The sequence below is a fragment of the Cyprinodon tularosa genome, unplaced genomic scaffold, assembly GCF_016077235.1.
Source record: "Cyprinodon tularosa strain WSP-4 unplaced genomic scaffold, ASM1607723v1 ctg50, whole genome shotgun sequence".
NCBI lineage: Eukaryota > Metazoa > Chordata > Actinopteri > Cyprinodontiformes > Cyprinodontidae > Cyprinodon > Cyprinodon tularosa.
In genome coordinates this window covers 1,027,622-1,034,991 of record NW_024039230.1, presented here as the reverse complement: position 1 = coordinate 1,034,991, position 7,370 = coordinate 1,027,622, and the positions used below count along the sequence as shown (strand labels likewise).

At 41.1% G+C, this 7,370-nt stretch overlaps 1 long non-coding RNA gene across 1 annotated transcript in view; it reads right to left on the bottom strand.

Moving 5' to 3' along the window:
• Positions 1–226: 226 nt before the first annotated feature.
• The window catches only part of LOC119795127, a 29,554-nt gene continuing 22,410 nt past the window's right edge, over positions 227–7,370 (bottom strand). Inside the window, exons 2-6 of the long non-coding RNA XR_005282292.1 lie at positions 3,234–3,276; positions 2,921–3,036; positions 2,754–2,828; positions 1,401–1,496; positions 227–506 (exon numbers count right to left, since the gene is read on the bottom strand). This is a non-coding gene — a long non-coding RNA (uncharacterized LOC119795127). The remainder of the gene's footprint in view (positions 507–1,400; positions 1,497–2,753; positions 2,829–2,920; positions 3,037–3,233; positions 3,277–7,370) is intronic.

The following is a 7,370-nucleotide window of genomic DNA, read 5'->3' as shown; positions in this document are numbered from 1 at the left end:
TTACACTGGCTGTAATGGATGAGTTCTCTTCTATTATGTCTATAAGTGATTAATTTTGTCCATAAGAGATGTGATGAGGAGTCTCCTTCCTCTCCTTGTCTGTTGATAATGAAGACCTCTGAAGTCTGTAATAGTCAACCGTGTAAGATGTTTATGAAAGGGGAAGAAAGTTTGTAACCATGGAGGAAGCCATAACAAGTTGATATACAACACATATTATGCTTTATTGTCACCAGGCAGCATAGGGAGTATGATTTAACCTGTTTTAGTCCAGCATTGTCTTCTCCCAGAGAGACCAGTAATAAGGGCAGCACTTATCATGTGTTGCCTCCAGCCACTACCACCTCCACTGGAGCAGCTCACTCAGAGGGAGAGGGGAGAGCCCACCAGTGTTGAGAAGTAATTAATCACCATGGAGTGGGAGCTGTCAAATCCCCAGGTCTTCTGAACTGATAACGCTGCCCACCACAATTTAGCCTGATGGAGATGAGATTTTCTTTTCACCTCTGGCAAGAAAGAGACAAATAAAGTGGGGGAGAAAAATAGAAAAGAGCAAAAGAGGGAGAGCAGCAAATATATTTTTTGAACAACAGCAGGCAGTTGTGTACTTAATGATTGCTTTGCTCCTCTTAAACCTGACGTCCTTATCAAGTCTAAGTGTCCCGATCAATACGTTTCCTCTCCGGCATTCCTGAAATAGCTCACACATCAGCTCTCTACAGCAACCGCCCGCCGCCCCTGTACTCTCCCTCTCTCTGTTACGGCACCATCTGTTATTATAGCCTGATCGCTTTCTCTGCCAGTCAGAAGAAATAGTCAATATTTGTTCTGTTACAAAAGTTATGCCTATTGCTATGCACTTTCAACCTCAATGTTAGTGCATGAGAACGGATTTTGTCAGCTAACTGCAGTAGTTACCAACTGGGGATGTCAATAATAGCTCTCATGCTTTGCTATAAATCAAAACAAAATTTGAAATCACACTTTTTATTATTACTTATTTTACCCTAAATGTTCAATTTCACACAGCTTTTGTTGAAACATGAACAGGGACAAAATATGCTTTGAATATAAAAACAGAACCTCAGGGCAAATAAACAATTTTTCAAGGATTCTGTCTGTAGAGATTTACCTCTGTTCAACATCTTATCAGGTTGTAAACTGATAATAATACAAGAAACACAAAACTTTAAAAGTTAAATTGAACAAACAGCAAATCTTGGTGTTTGATGTGCCTCCCCTGTTTTTCTTTGGTCAAGGTGCCCTCCAAGGTGCCAGAGTTCATGACCTCTGGTGGTATGTTTGCAAAACTAAGAGAAGGTGCTAAGAACTAGTTTTAACAAAAGGCTGGACTGGACATAGTATCTGCCTTACAGCCAGACATTGGAATGTTTTCTTACACTTTTAAAAGCACATTTCTGTCCAGGTTTATTAGGGTATTCAGTGTCAGGACCAAATCACCATGTTGTCTGTCCAGAATCCGGAAGCTGAAGAGCCTGCAAATAGAGTAAAGGCCATACAGTCAGACACAGAAGAGAGACAGCTGTGCTCACTGAAAAAAATTATTCAACCGTGTTTTGCATTTACTTAATCATATTTAGTTGCTTTAACAGAGTTGTTTCATGTTAGCAGGGTTGGACATACAACAATTGTGTTAAAGTAACTAAATATGATTAAGTAAATGCCAAAAATGGATGCAGATTTCTTTATTTTTATCAGATTCACTGGGTAGGGTGTTCAACTGTTATAATTGCATTGTATATAAAGTTCTCCGAACTGCATGCTTTAATCTATTCTTTAATTGTCCTGATATTTGCAACACACATATTTCAGATTGCTTTTTAACTTTGCACAAGTTACAAGGGCAAGAGCTGTATTATTTTATTGAGTTAAAGGTATAAATAAAGATGTAATTATGAGTAGTGCAGCTATACAATGTTCAGCAACTTTTAGATATCTCTGTTCGATGGCTCATTATTTCTTGGTCAACACATATAACCTTTATGCCAAGAGGTTGCCTTAGGTTCAACTTTTAGGTGTCTCTGTTTGATGGTTAGGATATCAGCCAATCACATGGCAGAAACTCAATATATCTACAGATCTAGATTAAGTCAATGATGCTAAATTATTAAGGTTCAAAGTAAAAGTAAAAAGAGTACTGAAAGAAGAATATTTTCTGTAGAGCATGGTTTTTAATACCTGGTCAAGTTAGGAATTAATTATGAACCATCTTTTGCGTTTCCAGGTAATGGTTCAGAAAGAGAACATATATTAAGGAAAGAATATTGGTAAGGTATTGGTTTGGGATTATAGAAAGGTTCAAAAAGTCCCTCAAATAACCAGACATCACAACCAATACCTCCTCTAAATGGTCAACACATATAACTTTCATGCCAAGAGGTTGCCTGATTAAAGGAGTTCTAGGAGTTTAAGTGTGGTACTCAGTTGTTGGGATTAGGATCATGAAAAAATAAAACAATTGACATGCTGCTATGATTCTTGAATCACAGAAAGTTTGGTTGTCCTAGAAAAGGTGCACCAGGGAGGCTCAGATTGGATCGTTCTGGGGAAGAGACACAATCAGTTATGTGGCTACAGGAGGAATCTTAGGTGATGAGAGAAGGTTGTGCAGTCCTTACGATTCTCATATGCCAGGAATTGTTTGGGGGGGAATTAAAGACATCCAGGCAGGATGGGAATTCGGTTGGGCTGCAGCGCACAAATACTGATTTACTCTTTCTTTCTTTACTGACCCAGAGGGAGTGTCGATGAGTCGACAGGCAGGTGAGCGCTTAAGGATGGATCCAGGAAGCAGCGGGGGAGACGGACTTGGAGTCAGTGCGAATGGAACGAGAGGAAAACAAGGAAGGTGAATTTTCAACAAGAATATCAAAATTAAAGGGGATAGCAGGTAAGTTACCACAGTGCAGAAGTTAACCAACTGGCATCCGTCCTGGGAAATCCACTCCTCTAAATTCTGCCTCCTGACTGCAGTGAAGTGGCATCAGCTAGGAGCTCATCCTGCCAAAACACACCCTGGGGAGGAGACAGGTAAAGCACTTAGACCCACAACTAAGTTAACAACAATGGGACAACCCTGCCACTTTTTTTGGTTGTGCTATCAGTAATATGGGGATATTGATTTGTAACATATGTCCACATAGTACTAAAAAAGCAACATTCGACATGACACTTTTTGACCAAATCAAACTCATACACTTGTTGTTACCTACCATAATTTGTGTCTTGAGCATGATCTCACCATTCTTTAATGGCCTGCAGAGTCAACAACAGAGTCAGCAGTGGAGCAAGTATAGGATTTTGGTGAAACGAAGGTTCAAATAATGTATGTGCACTTATAAATCTGCCGTAACTACATATTCTCAGGAATATTTCCTCAACCTATGCCACAAAGACATAATTCTGTTTTGAGGAAGAACTGTAATCTAACCAGGTATTTGAAAGAGACACCCAATAAAGCTCTACTTGTGTAGAATTTCTTATAACAATAGATTTTTTCTCATTTTAAATGTATTTGGTTAATACTACAGCTTTTTTTCCTTTCCTGACTCTGCTACTAAATTACCATGTCAACATGACAATCCTATTGACATTGGAGATGTTTTTTTCCCTTTGTCCTGACTTCACACTTTGAAGGTAGAACCTTCACCGATGGAGAACAGGTTCCCTTTTTATTGCCGTGACATATAGTCAATACTCAATATAGTTCTCAACGGCCTGAGGCCCAGTAGCAGTCACTTGTGTATAAAGAGTGTCAGCGAGTTATTTTGACCCCCTACTGTAATCATGACCTTTTCAATAACACAACTCCCCCACAGAGTCTCATTCCCCAAAGGGTACTCCAACTCGGGGGCCAAACTGCATTACCGCCAGTCGGCATTCACAGCTCAGCAGCTTCTAAACAAGCTACTGTTGACACACACTGAAGCACACATCCACTTGCTGTATGTACAGGATGCATTGCAAGGACAATAAATAGCTCACCAGCACACGCTCAAACCCGCGCATGCCACACATGCAGTAGCACAGACTTAAAACAGACATTCATCTGCAGAGGAGCAAGGCTTGGATATTTAGCTGAAGGGAACATAACGTGTAACCAGTGATATCATGCATAAATGAAAGGGAAAATGATATGGCATGCATTTCATTCTTTTGTAAGATTGCGTCCTCAGGTCATTGACTAAATAATTAGGCGATTGAAGTGACAGATTAAAGGCAGATTGGAAGTGACTGTGAAAGCAGGATAATGTTTCCCTAATCAGCTTGGTTGGAGAAATGCAGATTGTGAAATTTTCCAGCTACTTCCTTAGAAAAATGCATTTCACTTCTGATTAGAGATGATTAGTGTGCTGGTGGAGAAGGAGGGGTCAGGGCCTTGTGATCTTGGGTTCCTGAGGACAGAGCTGAAGTTTTGAGGAAGGGAGAGAGGCTGGGGCCATAGGTGGAGTGCCAGCAAACATACGTAAGGAGTTGTGCCTGGAAATGATGAAGCTGGAAAGAGTTAGAGAAAATACCAAAAAAAAATCCATACTTCCTTGCTAAAGAAGGATGATTTAGGAGTAGATAAGCTTTTAAAAGAAGAAAAGATCACATAAGAGGAAGCATGGGATTGCTCTCTGTCCTGTCTCATAAGGCAGGAAATAGCAACGTGAGCTCCTCTTATCACAGCATTTGAACTGGTGGATCATTTATTTGGTGGGCCAGGACAAATATGCCAGATTTATAATGGTTACAAAGTTACAATGTGTAGTCCACTCCAGTTATACGGGGTTAATAGTTTCTGAGCAACAGCACGGCAGAAGGTTAAATGCAGAACAGATGTAAAGTGTAAAATACAACAAGATCAAAGCTTAGGCACTCAAGACAGATACGAATTAAAATGATGATGAATGACTCTCTGCAGATTTGTAAAGTCTACACAAATGTAGCAAACTGCAAAGGTGGGAGATGTGGTGGGGGCTGCAGTGAGGGGGTGGAGTGGGGTAGACACCAAGGAGCAAAAACATTGTCCAAACTCATTGAAATGATCTGTTGCAGAAGGGCCCCGCGATTAAGTTCCTACAGCAAGAATCACAGTTTGGAAAATGTGTAATTGATTTCCCCAAAGGCTCAGAGAGCACCCTTAGTGATCCCTGGGATAGCCTCCCCTGTGAAAGTTTGCTTTTCTCCCAGGCTTGCGGACACAACTGAATGACATCATCAGCTTGTGCACATTTTTACTTTTATCTCTGAAAGATATATTATCCATGTGCAGCGCTCCTGCAAGTGGAGATCAAAGGCAGCACTCTTTCAGGCGGCATATTAAAGTGGAACACAGTTTTGCAACAGAAAAAAAGGTATGTTTATTTCAGGTTTGATTCAGGTACTCATCTTGATTTCACAATAATACACAACTCAACCCGACTACGGTGCTTTTAGACAGAAAAAACAACTAATAAACAACTCTGGTCGTCTATTGCTGGTGATGAAACAAACAAATAAAAAAAAGAAAATAACGAATAAAAAATTGTGTGCATCTGAGAGATAACAATTTATTGTAGTTCTTTTTTGTAAAAACAACCATGCAGATGCTTTTCATTCAACCGCAGTCATTTCACCCGTGTTACAGCTTAGGCATATCAGCCAGACTCTTGCTCAGATTTCTTACACCTTTACCAGCACACACACAAACCTGAAAACAGACATGCTGCTTAAAGCGTTGAAGCCTTGTCCACGATGATCTTTGGCTTGCTTGAAGCTGGTCGTCACGCTCAGAGGGAAACCAGACATTGGGACACATGTTTGTCCGCTCCTAAATGAAGTGTGACCACGGCACACCTCTGAAGCAGGGGTTTGGTTGGGGGCTAATATGGGGTTTGACAGCAGGGGGGCGCTGTGATAATTTGATGTGAACTAGCTTGATAAATCACTGTGTTGTTACCTTTGCTTTAGTATCTGTTTATGTCTCTACAAATTGAAACCCCACTGGCACAAGGCTGAGGCAAAGATGTACCCTGGCCCCCAGCGATTAGTTCAAGGTGGGGAGAGTTAAGATGGCTGGCCCTCATTGGCCATCTACATCTTGCTGTTTTGTCTCTCCCTGCTGAGGGAGAAAGCCGTGGACATGTGTAAGCAATAAAGCCAAAGGTCTGCCTTTCACCACAGCCTGAAAGAAAGGAATGCAGAACCAAACTATAAAATAATAATGGGCACTAGTGAAGAGAAGGAGCAGTAACGGGATGCAGTAGGAAATGGGGGGTAAAAGAGACACACAAAGAGTGTTAAGGTGGGGTTGAGTCCTAAAGTAGAGCTCTCCTCTGACCTCTGGATGTGCTGTTAAAGGCAGAGCGTAGCAAGCTGCCCAGACTGGCACCACATCAAAAGGCTGACAGATGAAGGGCAAAGACCAGTTTGACCTGGGCGCTAAGCTGCTGCTAAGCCTCTTAAAGCCATAGGAGAGGTGCAGCAAAAAGGAGAAAGTAAGAGAGGGAAGGGAGTAAGTGAGACTAAGAGTAAGAAATATCATTCGCAACTCCTTCCTCCTTTGTAATAATCAAAGGAAGGATGAAAAAAGGCGGTCGTGTAGACAGTAAATACAGATGCACAGAAGTCAGAAGAGATAACATTAAATACCTCATGTGAAACCACTGAACGAGGGGCACGCTTTATCTAAAGCTAATAAACCAACATCCCACAAGCCTGTTTAAAGCAGGTTTTCATAATCACGAAAATAAACTACAATCAGGACAATAAGACAGACAGATGGAGTCCTGAGGCATTTATCTGCTTTAAACATTTTCCCTTAGAAGCTACCAACTTATCATGAGCTTGTCAACACAGTGACACCATTCTTTCAAATGAAACGCTAATGCGCTGATCTGAGCGCACAGCGCCGGTATCTGTTCATAAAATCTGAGGGTTGATCAAAAGGTTTGCAACATCCAGTTCAGTGTATACCTTGGAAAATAAGTGGAAATCATCACAAGTATTCACATAACAAGGGTACAAACACAGTGGTTCTGCTTCTAATGTGAAGCAGTGTGACAAAGCTAAGCAAATAACATCAAGAAGGGGGGGAACGACAGACAGGAATGAAGGTGAGATTAAAAAGAAGGAGGAAAGAGAAAACCAAAAGGAAAAGAAGGAAAACTTTGGAAAAAAAATCTACTCAAAGGAGGCAGAGATATCCCATGATGCAATGGGACAGGAAATGCCTACTGTGAGGAAAGGATGCCCCTCTGGACCCCATTAAGGGAATGCATGAAAGTAATCGCGACACCATGTTGCTTAGTCAACAAACGCAGGTTGATTGATGAAGACAAACGGTCAGGGTGATAGCCAGTTGTTAGCTTTCTCTGGGATGTGTC